Source organism: Eretmochelys imbricata, chromosome 23 (genome assembly GCF_965152235.1).
Source record: "Eretmochelys imbricata isolate rEreImb1 chromosome 23, rEreImb1.hap1, whole genome shotgun sequence".
In the NCBI taxonomy this organism is placed as follows: Eukaryota; Metazoa; Chordata; order Testudines; family Cheloniidae; genus Eretmochelys; species Eretmochelys imbricata.
This window is the reverse complement of record NC_135594.1, coordinates 351,502-365,530: the sequence shown is the minus strand read 5'-3', so window position 1 is coordinate 365,530 and position 14,029 is coordinate 351,502.

Sequence of the window (14,029 nt, the reverse complement as noted above, 5' to 3'; positions counted from 1 at the left end):
GAAATGTTCCGACACATTTCTCTACCCCCACTTCCAGGTTTCAGCTGTCGCTGTTCTGACGAACACTTTGTAAATGTCAGGCAGACATCTGGTACCTGAGACAGAAACACTTTTTTTTCTTGTTTCTGGATAAGACTGGAAGCAGTTCTGGAATTCCCACAAGAATGTTTGATCTCACAAGGAGCCAGATTCTCTGTTGCTCTGCACCGTGGCCAGCTTTTTACATGAGTGTGAAGTAAACATAAAACACGACTAGATCAGAAGGAAGATTTTTAGCCCCTCTTTGTAGGGGTGTAAATGACAACACACAGTGCAAGGACAACAGAGAATCAGGCCCAAGGTTTCCACTACAATTTCACACACTCTGGAAGTTCAGAAAAGTATTTTAAAAACTGCACCTGAAGTTTCTGTACCTGAAGTTTAAAAGTATTTTAAAAACTGCACTATTCAGGTTTCCCCAAACAGCTGGAGCTGGGTAATTCTGGTGAACCCCTCCTGGTAAATAAACATGTTCATCAAACTATCAGCTCAGCCCAGCCCAGCGAGGAGAGGCCAGTTCACTGCCCCAGCATGTTCTACTCTGCCAGCCACTGACACCAACACATCAACACAATTCAGACACAACTCTTGCAGAGTAAAGTCTCACATCCACCCGCTGATACACATTGTCCTCCACCCATTGAAACTGGTGCTAGACAATCAAACCTAGGGACTCCAAGCAGCCCATTTTAACAGTTAGGATGATGCTTAGGGAGAGAGGAAAGAAGCCAGGACTTTAGCAGAACACTCACCTTGAACTGGACCTAGAATCTGAATTGCAGATCAGTGCAAATTACAGGCTGAATAGTTTTCAGAGTAACAGCCGTGTTAGTCTGTATTCGCAAAAAGAAAAGGAGTACTTGTGGCACCTTAGAGACTAACCAATTTATTTGAGCATAAGCTTTCGTGAGCTACAGCTCACTTCATCGGATGCATACTGTGGAAACTGCAGAAGACATTATATACACAGAGACCATGAAACAATACCTCTTCCCACCTCACTCTCCTGCTAGTAATAGCTTATCTAAAGTGATCACTCTCATTACAATGTGTATGATAATCAAGTTGGGCCATTTCCAGCACAAATCCAGGTTTTCTCACCCTCCACCCCCCCCCCCCCACACAAACTCACTCGCCTGCTGGCAATAGCTATTAATAGTAATAGAAAACCTGGATTTGTGCTGGAAATGGCCCAACTTGATTATCATACACATTGTCAGGAGAGTGATCACTTTAGATAAGCTATTACCAGCAGGAGAGTGGGGTGGGAAGAGGTATTGTTTCATGGTCTCTGTGTATATAATGTCTTCTGCAGTTTCCACAGTATGCATCCGATGAAGTGAGCTGTAGCTCACGAAAGCTTATGCTCAAATAAATTGGTTAGTCTCAAGTACTCCTTTTCTTTTAGGCTGAATAGTGACTGACACCAGCAGCTTTGCCATGATGCCTACAAAATACTTCACTGGTTACACTGCTGGTCTGCTGAGACCACTGCCTGCCATGTTGACCCATACTGTCTCATTGTTTTCTTGTACTCCCGCCTCTGTCTGTATCCTCTGTTGTGTAACCTAAATGTAAACTCTTTAGGGCAGGCACTGTCTTTTTGTCCTGTGTTTGTACAGTGCCTAGCACAATGGGGTCCTGATTCATGACAGTGCCTAGGCACAATGGTAATACAAATAATAAATAATAATTAGGGCTGTTGATTAATCGCAGTTAACTCACACAATTAACTAAAAAAAATTAATCGTGATTAAAATTAATCACAATTAATTGCTGTTTTTACCACATGGTTAAAAACAACAGAATACCAGTTGATATTTATTAAATATTTTTGGATGTTTTTCTACATTTTCAAATATATTGATTTCAGTTACAACAGAATACAAAGTGTACAGTGCTCACTTTATATTATTTTTATTACAAATATTTGCACTGTAAAAATGATAAAAGAAATAGTATTTTTCAATTCACCTCATACATGTATTTTAGTGCAATCTCTTTAATGTGAAAGTGCAACTTACAAATGTAGATTTTTTTGTTACATAACTGCACTCAAAAACAAAAAGTAAAACTTTAGAGCCTACAAGTCCACTCAGTCCTAATTCTTGTTCAGCCAATCGATAAGACAAATTCGTTTGTTTATGTTTACAGGAGATAATGCTGCCTGCTTCTTATTTACAGTGTCACCTGAAACTGAGAACAGGCATGGCACTTTTGTAGCCACATTGCAAGGTATTTACATGTCAGATATGCTAAACATTTATATGCCCCTTCACGCTTCGGCCACCATTCCAGAGGACATGCTTCCATGCTAATGAGGCTCATTTAAAAAAAAAAAAGAAGAAGAAGAAGAGTTAATTAAATTTGTGACTGAACTCCTTGGGGGACATTGTATGTCTCCTGGTACATTTTATCTGTATTCTGCCATGTATCTCATGTTTTAGCAGTCTCAGATGATGACCCAACAACTTATGTTCTTCATTTTAAGAACAGTTTTACTGCAGATTTGACAAAACACAAAAAAGGTACCAATGTGAGATTTCTAAAGATAGCTACGGCACTTGACCCAAGGTTTAAGAATCTGAAGTGCCATCCAAAATCTGAGGGGGACGAGGTGTGGAGCATGCGTTCAGATATTTTAAATGAGCAACACGCCGATGCAGAAACTACAGAACCTGAACCACCAAAAAAGAAAATCAACCTTCTCCTGGGGGCATCTGACTCAGATGATGAAAATGAACATGCATTGGTCCGCATGGTCTGCTTTGGATCATTATTGAGCAGAATCCATCATAAGCATGGACGCATGTTCTATGGAAGGGCGGTTGCAGCATGAAGGGGCATATGAATCTTTAGCGTACCTGGCACATAAATATCTTGCAACGCCAGCTCTCAAGTTTGACATTGTTTTATTTTTGAATGCAGTTATTTTTTTGTACATAATCCTACATTCGTAAATTCAACAGGTAGGGACACACCCAGCTATAGTAACATGCAGACAGGCTTTCTGACCATCACCTGCATGGCAAGGCTATACAGCTAAGGCACTTACCAGCTTCCCAGGCACACACCCCCTCTGGAGGGTAAACCCAAAATTATACCGGCTTTTGCTGCACAGAGAACTGTACAGCTTAAGCTCATAAAATTCACCCTCTCGCTCAATGTGGAGAGAGATATGCAACAGCTTTCTGCCTCAAGTTATGATTTCCACACACTGGTTTTAGACAAAACAAAAACAAGTTTATTAATTACAAAAGATAGATTTTAAGTGATTATAAGGGCTAACAAACAGATCAAAGCTGATAACCTCGCAAATAAACAAAAATGCAATCTAAGCTTAATATACTAGAGAGATAGGGTAAGAATTTGCTACTCATATCCAAATTGTTGATTTAGGCAGTTTGTAGATTCTTGAGGGGCAGGCTGCACTTGCTTTCAACATGAAAACCCCAGGTATTCCTTTCGCAGGCTAGAAATCCCTCTAAACTGGATTCAGCCCTTCCCCCAAGTTCAGTCATAGAATCATAGAATATCAGAGTTGGAAGGGACCTCAGGAGGTCATCTAGTCCAACCCCCTGCTCAAAAGCAGGACCCATCCCCAATTAAATCATCCCAGCCAGGGCTTTGTCAAGCCTGACCTTAAAAACTTCTAAGGAAGGAGATTCCACCACCTCCCTAGGCAACGCATTCCAGTGTTTCACCACCCTCCTAGTGAAAAAGTTTTTCCTAATATCCAACCTAAGTCCTTGTTCCTCAGGTGTTTCCAGGAGTCTCTTTGGGCAGGGAATCAGTGAAGAACCTTGATGATGTCATTCCCCTGCCTTAAACAGCTTTTGCATATGGCGGGAACCCTTTATCAGCAAGCTTGGTTCCCACGCCTTTCAGTGGAAAAACACTGGTATTCCAAGATGGAATCCAGTACCAGGTGATGTGGTCACATGACCCCATAGTGTCATAGCAGCCAGGAGTCAGAGGCTGTTTGTAGCGTCCTGAGGAAGGCTCCCTGGTGAGAGATTAGCTTCTTCTAAGACCTGTTGTTCCCTCTAATGGCCCTTGCCAGCCAGCCATCTAGACTGATTGCATTCTGCCTAGTGGGCATTCCCCAGGTGTAAACACATTTGTAATAGATGAATAGACAATATTCCTAACTTCAGATACGAAAATGATATATGCATAAAAATCAGACAATCATATTCAGTAAATCATCACCTTTTCAATGATATCTTACATGACCTATCTTGCATAAAATACATCTTAGTTATGCCATACTCATATCATAACAATCTCTCTATGAAGAATATGGGGCATAGTGTCACAGGGCAATTAGATAAACTACCCGGAAGGAAGTTTCTTCTAAACCCTTTGGTTGGGGTCGGCCCAGACCATGCAACAGGAGAGTTCATACTCCTCCCAAATTTCAGGATTTTTAAAAATCCTCTCCAATGTAACTACGGCTATTCTCACTGGGCCTGAGCAAAACAATGGGATGTAAATGGGAACCCTCTTTCCGCTGCTTCAGACTTTGGATCAGAACCATTATCCCTATAAATCAGATAAGGCCTATCTAGCCCTATAAATGACTAGATAGCAATTGCCATACTGAGTCAGAAAATACCCTGTGCTCCTATCCCTGAAAACCATTTGGGAGTTGCAGCTAGCGTAGGATGAATCCTGCAGCTAGTGCAGGATGAATCTAGTGGTGGCAATCTTACACAGCTCATTCCTCAAAGCCTTCACTGGACTGCAATTCAAATTCTAGGTCCTTGCAGCTCAACAAGAGAGCAACTCAGTCTGGAGATAAGGGTTTGGTTATGAGCATAAGATCATTCTGAAGATGGAAATACAGGGAACTAACGGTCACATTTTTACCCAGCACCAACTCATCACACACCTAAGAACTTGTCAGTGGTTTTAAAAGTGATGTTTCCATTTCCCTTTCTATATCGATTTTTGCACAAACTAGTGGAGACAAATCCAGCCTAATCTGTTCTGCTCCATTAACAGACACTTCTGTAGAACTGGGAATTGCATGAGGCAGAATTTCTATTTCTCTCCTCAGAGTGAATACTACAAATGCGTTGAAACAAAGAAGTTATTTACAAGTCAGAGTTGCTTAATAACACAATCCCGAGCCCCCTCCTCTTTGAGAAACATGCTGCCTAGAGATGCAGGGGACACTTAAGATCATATTTTTATGGACTTGTGTGGGGATTTTATCCACACAGCTTAGAACCTCTCACACATTTCAGAGAATCAGCCAGAGCTATGTGAGATAAGGCTGTGAATGACAGACGATCAATTCTATTCAGGTTTCAGAGTAGCAGCCGTGTTAGTCTGTATTCGCAAAAAGAAAAGGAGGACTTGTGGCACCTTAGAGACTAACCAATTTATTTGAGCATAAGCTTTCGTGAGCTTCAGCTCACTTCATCGGATGCATTCAGTGGAAAATACAGTGAGGAGATTTATATACACACAGAACATATAAATGCACACATTCATTGAAGTCAATGGAAGGATTCCTACTGGCTTCAATGGGCATTGTATTAGATCCTAAATGGGGTCAGAAAGTACTGTATTAGTTTAGATGGATTATATGGCCCAATGAGCCACATGTGATGGTCTATAAACTTTCACTCACTTTTTACAATTGAGCTCACAAGTTAGTGTACATTTGCAGGCCCAACTGTCATAACAGGTGTACAGTAGTGGTGAATAAGGGCAGCGCCTGGCCCCTATCTTGGGTGGGGAGCATAACCACAATAGTTAATAACAGAATCCCCAGTTGTTTGAATGATTTCTGCACACATTTCTCCCAGACTTCATTTCACCCTGTCATGGCTCCCCGTTATCTTTAAGCTGTGCAGCAGGACTTCAGGGCAAAACAACACTCAAGAATGACAGAACTCAAACTTTGTTTTCATCAAGGGGGTAATGGGTACACAAATATCTTCCTGCTCAGACCGGTATGGAAGAAAGAGCTACACACTATTCAGACTCAAATATCTTCAGTAATAGCTAAATGCTAAGAAGAAGCAACAGCCTCGACTTTTTGTTGTGTAAATATTCTGTTTTCAAGCATGCTCCATGGTGAAAATCCCTCTTAAGTATCCTGGTTAGCATCACATGGATAAGAGCGATAGGTCTTTTCTACCTTTGCATACTGGATTGATAGAAGCCATTATTAAATGATACTGTGTTATGAAGTTCTGAAATTGGACTAGTTGAACATGTTATTCTCCTGTCCTGAATATCAACTTTCTGAGCATCTGCCTGCCTGTCATTTACATTCATGTCAAACTTTTGAAAGGTTTTAATAATTGAAAAAACTAGAGGAAAGTCAGTCCTACAGCACCTTTGTTATATATTAATATTTGAAGTTGACAATTCAATATTGAGGCTGGCAGCATGAAAAAATGGATAAAAGGAAATATCTAACCAGCCTGACAAAAAGCAGAACTAAGAGGAGCATGGAGGAATGGAAGTTAACGGAACTGCACACTTAGAAAGAACAGAAGATGAAATAAGCTTAACAAATGGTCCCAGGATTTCATTTCCAAATGAGGGGAAACAAACTGATCTTTGAAACATTAACAAAAAATAAACTGACAACAGAGCAGCACCTTCTCAGAACACGAACTGTTTAGTCACCTACAACGAAAGGCCTCAAGTGTGCTGGTGAATTGATTCTCCTAACATCCGAGAGCTAGGGAAATATAACCCCCATTTTACAGATGGGGAACTGAAGCACAGAGATTAGAGCGTCAATTCAACAGATCATTTGAGCACATACCAAAATCCTGTTGCTTTCAATAGAATTACTCACATGCTTACATTATGCATCTGCTTCAGTGATTTGCTGAATAGAGATTAGGCTACTCACTTGCCTGATGTTAAGCACATGCTTAAGTGTCTTGCTGAATCACAACCAAAGTGACATGTGACATAGGCACAAACTGAATGTAGGCCTTAACCATAAAGTGCCTTACTCCTTGGCTCTCCCTCTTCTGGGATCATGTCTGTTTTATCGCAGCCATAAAAGGTTATCCACAGAGATGTTCAAGCCTCTTACAGGACTGAACTCAGCCAAACTTCTGTCACACCTCCCTAGATCAGATTCTTCAAGCAGTAACTGAGACAGGAGAAATGCAGTTCTTCCAATTCATTTTTACCCTGTTACTCCTTCTGACACATGGATTTTAAACAGCAATACAAAGCTTGTGGCAATAATGCATGAAACTTGTTCTAGCTCAGTGTCCTTGGCACAAATGGCATTTTAATGACTTTGCATGAAGTGTTAATTAAAATACTGAGGGGGAGTGAAGCTCCAGATTTATCAATGGAGCCCAAAATCCTTGTTTTCTGCAGGAAAAACCTAAAGAACTAGTTGAAATGGACAATTATGGTTCCAAAATCCCACATAAAGCTGACTCTGCTGTTTTGGTTTATACAAGCCTGCTTTAAGGCTGATGTGGAAGTTTATAAATCCTTTCTGATCTCTCAGGGCATAAATGGAGCGTCTAATGGAAAACTCTAGCGCAAAAGCCAGTATAAGCTGGTCATTCCATCTAATAATTCAAACAGAAATTTTAGATATGACAAATAAAAAACAAACAACAAAAATATCACAGGGTGCTATTCTCTCGCCTTTGTGACAGAGGGGATCAGACTAAATCATAATGGCCCGTTCTGGCCTCAAAATCTCAGACTCTGCAAAACAGCTGAATAGGAAGCTGTCCTTTTGAAAGTCTGGTGATGTAAGGTAGGCCACAGGAAAGGTAGCTCCCATTTGAATGTAGGGAGAAGCAGGTTCTTTTCCAATTTGTAAGGCAAATTCAATATGAAAAAATTCTTAATTTAATCGTGTTCAGCTGAAATTGATATTTCAACAAATAAAAGCTTGTCACTTCTTTAACACCACTCCTGCAAGGCAGGGAAATACCATCATCACCCCCATTTTACCTATGGGGAACTGAAGCCCAAAGGGATCACGTGACTTGCCAAAGGTCACACAGGAAATCAGTGGCAGACACAGGAACGGAACCCGGAAATCAGTGGCAGACCCAGGAACTGAACCCAGATCTCCTGAGTCCTAGCCTAGCACATTAACCACAAAACATCCTTCCTCTGAATGCTATAGTGCTATAAACAATAATGAAGACATTCACATAGAATGTGTTTGACTGAGTTAATCCAGGCTCCTTTGAACTTTCCCAAATGCACTAGAGGGTTATAAACCCCTGATGGATTTGTCTTCTGGTACACATCATCTGTTGACAGCAGGGGACTCTTAAAGGGACACAGACTATTCTAGATCCTCATCTGTCACTGCTCATTACTCCAAAACCTGGCAGAGACTCACATTAACAAGATGTTTAATATTTCAGCTCATTATACTGCTCACACAACTCCACCATCAACTGCCTTCAAACTGATATTATGTTCAGTCTAATTACTGTTCCCCGCACTTGAAGAGTTCAGAATTGCCAGAATCCATATCACTCTTAAAGGTGATATTCTACTGCAACAGAACAGAACTCTGGAACATCATGTACAGCAGGTGTCTCTTCCTTTCACTTTGTGCTGCAAGCAGGGATATGCTAACTGGAGGATGTAACAGCATGCAAGTATACCAAACTGACTTATACTTATCATATACACCATGTTCAGAGTTGTCTCCTATACATAAGCACCTTCAGGTTTGGAGACTCTCCAACAGTGGGCAAAATAGCAATAATCAGGTAACACTTTTTCATCCATGGGCCCCAGAATACTTGACAAAGGAGCAGCAGTGTAATTATCCTCATTTTCAGAGTGGTAACTGAGGCACAGAGAAAAGAAGTGATTTGCCCACGGTTGCAGAGTTGGGACAGAACCCAGGTCTCCTGACGCCTAGTCCACAGAGACACTGCTCCTCCTAAACTTCCCAATGGGTTGGCAAAATGATAATACTATGCATACAAAACCCCACACATGGGGTAGATTAAATAAATGAAGTGCTGGGTCCATATGAAGCATCATCTGTTATATCGGAATACACGAAAACGAGGATATAACCAACTGGCAGTTATGCTACTTAGTGTCAAGTCCTGTAATTAACCACAGCTCTCAGTTTGATTTAATACTGGGGTTTATTTTTGCTGGTTTGTTTTGCATTTTTCCTTTCTTGTCTTCAGATGCTGAACTCTGCCATTTGTGTTGGGGCCCCATTGCCAATCCATCTAGATTTTCATTTTGGGAATTCCCCCATCTGGCCTGATTGCATAAAAATCCCCAACAATAATTCTTAGCACTTTACAGCTTCAAAGCGCTTTACCAACATTAAGTACTTTAAAGAAGTTCTCCCATTGGACCAATCCAGATGTTTGCACTTCTTTGTTTTAGTTGGCTGTAACTGCTTTACATTGCTCACTGATGATAAGGTTCCACTCTGTGTCTGACTGAGGGTTCACTTAAGCAGGTATCTTTCTGCTGCTCTTGGGGCAAAAGGGAATTGTGAAAGTCTCTTGGTAACCCCCCTCCACCCCCCCATCATCATACTGTCTGAGTACCTCCCAAGCATTAATTAATTCTTCTAGAGCTGGGTGAGAAAGGTTTCATTTGCACCGTAATTTTTCTTTGAAATATTTTGGGTTTGCATTGAAAACCCAAACATTTTTCAGTTTTTGGTGTCTGTAACCCAAAACCAGTTTTTTTAAATGAAAACTGACAAATTTTAATCCAAATGGGCATTTCCCACAGAAATTTATTTTTGGACAAAAAGACACCCTACCACTGACACATCCTTCCATTTGCCCCCCTCTTGTCTGGTCCATATTAAAGGATATGCATATACTACAGCTGCCTGCTAGCGGAGCTACTCCTTTCGTGTATTCTTCTAGCACTGAAAGGACCTGTGCAAACCCTCTGACAGCTCAATCAGGGGGGCATTTGCCCAAGAAGAACACAGTCGTCTCTGATGAGCCAAGAGCTGAAGGATGTGCAGCCGGACCCAAGCCTCACATGCAGCCTGTCACAGATGAAATGTTTCTATGAATCGGTATTAGCCTCAATGAAACGGTGATAAGTGGATGTTTCTATCAATGTTCTTTAAATATTTAAACACCCTCTGACTAATCCAGTCATTATTAAAAGCCTTGTCGTGCCCAATATCAAAGGCCTGGCTTTGTATTTTACCTACTGGTAATGTCTCCCAGAATTAGTTCCCACATATCATGAGGGTGTTTTTAAGACCTGCCTCTGCAGCTAGTAGAACGGTCTGGCTGTGGTTTGGTGTCTGAGGCCCTGTCCGCATTAAGGAAAACTGACACCCACACAACCACACCAACGTAGGTACACTGATGCCAAACTCCAGGGGACATGTGCTGCATCAGTACAAAAGCGGATCTTCACCTTCACAGGGGAGGATGACCAAAAAAAGTGGTGTTTTTACAGGGAGACAGCTCTCTCTGTGTAAAGTCCCTAGTGGAGCGAAGGCACAAGTAATATTTAATGCAATGTAAAAAAAACCGAGGAGTACTTGTGGCACCTTAGAGACTAACAAATTTATTTGGGCATAAGCTTTCGTGGGCTAAAACTCACTTCATCGGATGCATGCAGTGGCAAATACAGTAGGAAGATATACACACACACACAGACAGAACGTGTAAAAATGGGTGTTGCCATATCAGCTGTAACAAGACCAATTAATTAAGGTGGGCTATTATCAGCAGGAGAAAAAAAACCTTTTGTAGTGATAATCAGGATGGCCCATTTCAAACAGTAGACAAGAAGATGAGAGTAACAGTAAGGGGGAAAAAATTAGCATGGGGAAACAGTTTTACTTTGTGTAATGACCCATCCACTCCCAGTCTTTATTCAAGCCGAATTTAAATGGTGTCCAGTTTGCAAATTAATTCCAATTCTGCAGTTTCTCACTGGAGTCTGTTTTTGAAGTTTTTTTGTTGGAGAGTTAGTCAAGGTAAACCTCAGGTGAGGGTGTAGGTTTTATCTTGAGAAGGTACACAGAAGTAAGAAGTACAGTGTCTATTACTTCTTGCAGTGAAGACATGGGCCTGATTACAACATAATCTGGTAACATACCCCCAATCTGCACTCACTGTTAATGTCCTTAATGTAGACAGAGCCTGTGCTAACTCGGCCTTTTTTGGTCTCCAAATGCCTTCTGGCTCATTTCTCTTTCTTCCTTTTTTTTAAATTAAGCTGATCAGAAAGGTTTAGCTTTGTCACAATGTTTCCCTGTTCCAAGTGTCAGATTTTGGGTAGGAGGCTAGAAAGCCAGGGAGGCTTTAGCTTTAACTGCATTAAGCTACATTGATTTGAGTCCAGTTTCAAAGTATTCCAAAATGTGCCTACTAGGCACTAAACTAAATCAATTTTTAAAAAGCCACAAACCTTTAACTGAAGAAGTGCAAGTTTGGCCCTGGTAATCAGCACAGACAGAGTGCAGCCTGCCAGGGAAGAGCAGAGCAGACTCGGTTCTTGTTAACGTACTGGGAATTTGATGGTGCGGAGCACCAAGCAGTGAATAAGAGAGGCAGTGGAGGCAGGAAGAGTTTTGCCAAGACATAGTCAAGCCTCAGCAAATGCCAGGAGAGAGTCACAGTACACGCTCCACCAGCAGGGAGTCAGTCACCTCCCAACCTGGTACTTCTATCAGTGGCAGTCCCTGGGGATCCATTGCCCAGAAACAGCAACTGTTCTTGGATGAGTTAACTGTGAAAAGCAGGAGATCTACTCCTTAAGCTTCCACCTAAATAAATTCACCCACCAACTAAGTAGAATTCAATTCTCCATGTAACTTCACTCACATAAAGGTTTGTAAAAAAGCAGCACAAGAGGGGGTGTGGACCAGGCTAATTGAAATCCCCTTTCCAGTTCACTGAAAAGTTCCTGAATAATTGTATCCCCCCACTATTCACTCAGCTCTAGTCCTCACACAAAGCACTGAGATAGCAGGTTAATAACAGACTGAGGAATGTGTTAAGATAACAGGTCAGATCTTCAGCTAGCATAAATCAGCTCCATAGAAGCTAATGGAGCTGGGATGGTTCATACTAGCTGAGTATCTGGTCCAGTATTTCTGAGAACTTCTTTTGACAAGGCACTTCTCTTCTTATTTTACTGACAGTAATTTTCAAACGCCCCCACTCCACCCAATCTCTCTCATCCAAAGGAACATCTCATTCTCCACTGAAGCTTTTTAGTCTAACAGTGAAATTGATACTGATTTAATATGTTCATGGAGTCTTCCTCTTCGGATATTCACACACTGCAATTGCACTGAATACCTAGGATTACCATCTGGCTAGTATTTCACCAGCCTGGCCGTTTTTTTTTTTTTTTTTTTAACAGATTTGTCAGTTGCCAGAAAAATAATTTAATCTGCTGTTTTTGTTTTTAACATGGGTCTAAAGATTTGCATTATTATCACAACACACTGGGATAGCTAATGTTAAAAGTTTGTGTCCAGCTAAAGATGTTGCAGCATTCCCACTTCCGCAGTTTAAGCAATAACAAATCAAAACTGTTGAAAACACAGCAGTCTGCCCACCAACACGCAAATGCACCACGTGTGTGTGAGAGAGGGTTTGAGTCACACGAGAGTGAGGAGACGTGATGTTATCAATCTTACCTATATGCGTTCTTTCTTGAGTTACTGTAAGTGGCTGTAGAAGGTGGGATTGTGGAGTTGCGTTGGTGTTGTCGTGGGCTTTCCTTGTGTATGTGAGGGTGCCAGTTTTATTGCATTTCAAAGTTGGTACCCCTATGCATACCAGAACCTCCTTACCAGGACATTGAACATTCTGATACCCAACCAGCTAGAAAGCAGGAAAATGTTTATATCCTTTGCGAATGTTGAGCACATTCCTTCTTTTCAATGCGTCATAAGTAAGGTGTTGTGCATGTGGCTTTGCAGCCTAACCTGATCTAACTTGATTAATGTTACCAACACAAATACTTTCCACAGAACAGAGCCTCACCCCAGCTGTTTCCTGCCTGAGGAGGCTCCTGCCTTCCCAGAAGCAGGAGTTACTCATATAAATGCTTTAAATCTATATTTTTACACAGAGAGGAAAAATGCTTGTAGCTTCTCCAACCACCTCACACTAAGTAGAACAGGGAAACTCACTTATCCAACCTGGTCTCCAGTGTCACAGAAAGGGTCACGCAAGTTCTTGAATAACTGATCTCTTCATCACAGCATCTTTTCTGCACTGAAAAGGCATCTTGCAAAGTGAGCTCTGCCACCCTTACTCACAGTGGGTAGTGCCTTACTCTGAAAGCAGCATCATTACATTCAGAGGAGCACAGTACCTCTCACTAGGAGTAAGAATGGCCCTGAGTGAGCATGGCATGTCATATTTATTGGATTAGTTCATAGCTGCAGAGTTAAAAGTAAGAAGGGACCATTAGATCATCCAGTTAGACCTCCTGTATATTGCAGGCCATTAATTTTTCACCCAGATATCCCTGTATTGAGACTGGTAACTTGAGTTAGACTCCAGCATTTCAGCCCTCGAAAGACTAAGCTGTTACATGCTAAGCAGTGGCTCTCAAACTTTTTTACTGGTGACCCCTTTCACATAGCAAGTCTGAGTGTGATTCCCCCTTATAAATTAAAAACACCTTTTTATATATTTAACACCATTATAAATGCTGGAGGCAAAGCAGGGTTTGGGGTGGAGGTTGACAGCTTGCGATCTCCCATGTAATAACCTTGTGACCCCCCTGAGGGGTACCGACCCCCAGTCTGAGAACCCCTGTGCTACTGGCAGAGAACAGGAGAGACCGAGTTGTCACTAGTGCAGGGTACTGATTAGAGGAGATTTGATGGTCTGTCTCTAGAATCACTGCACTGCAATCAATGTTAAAATATCCTTGTTTGTAATTATATAAGATATGATTCTATGTTGTCACAGCATTAAAGAAAGCTAAATATTAAGGCTTGCACTGACCCAAAAGCCCTGGAATTACCAGGCTGAGAATA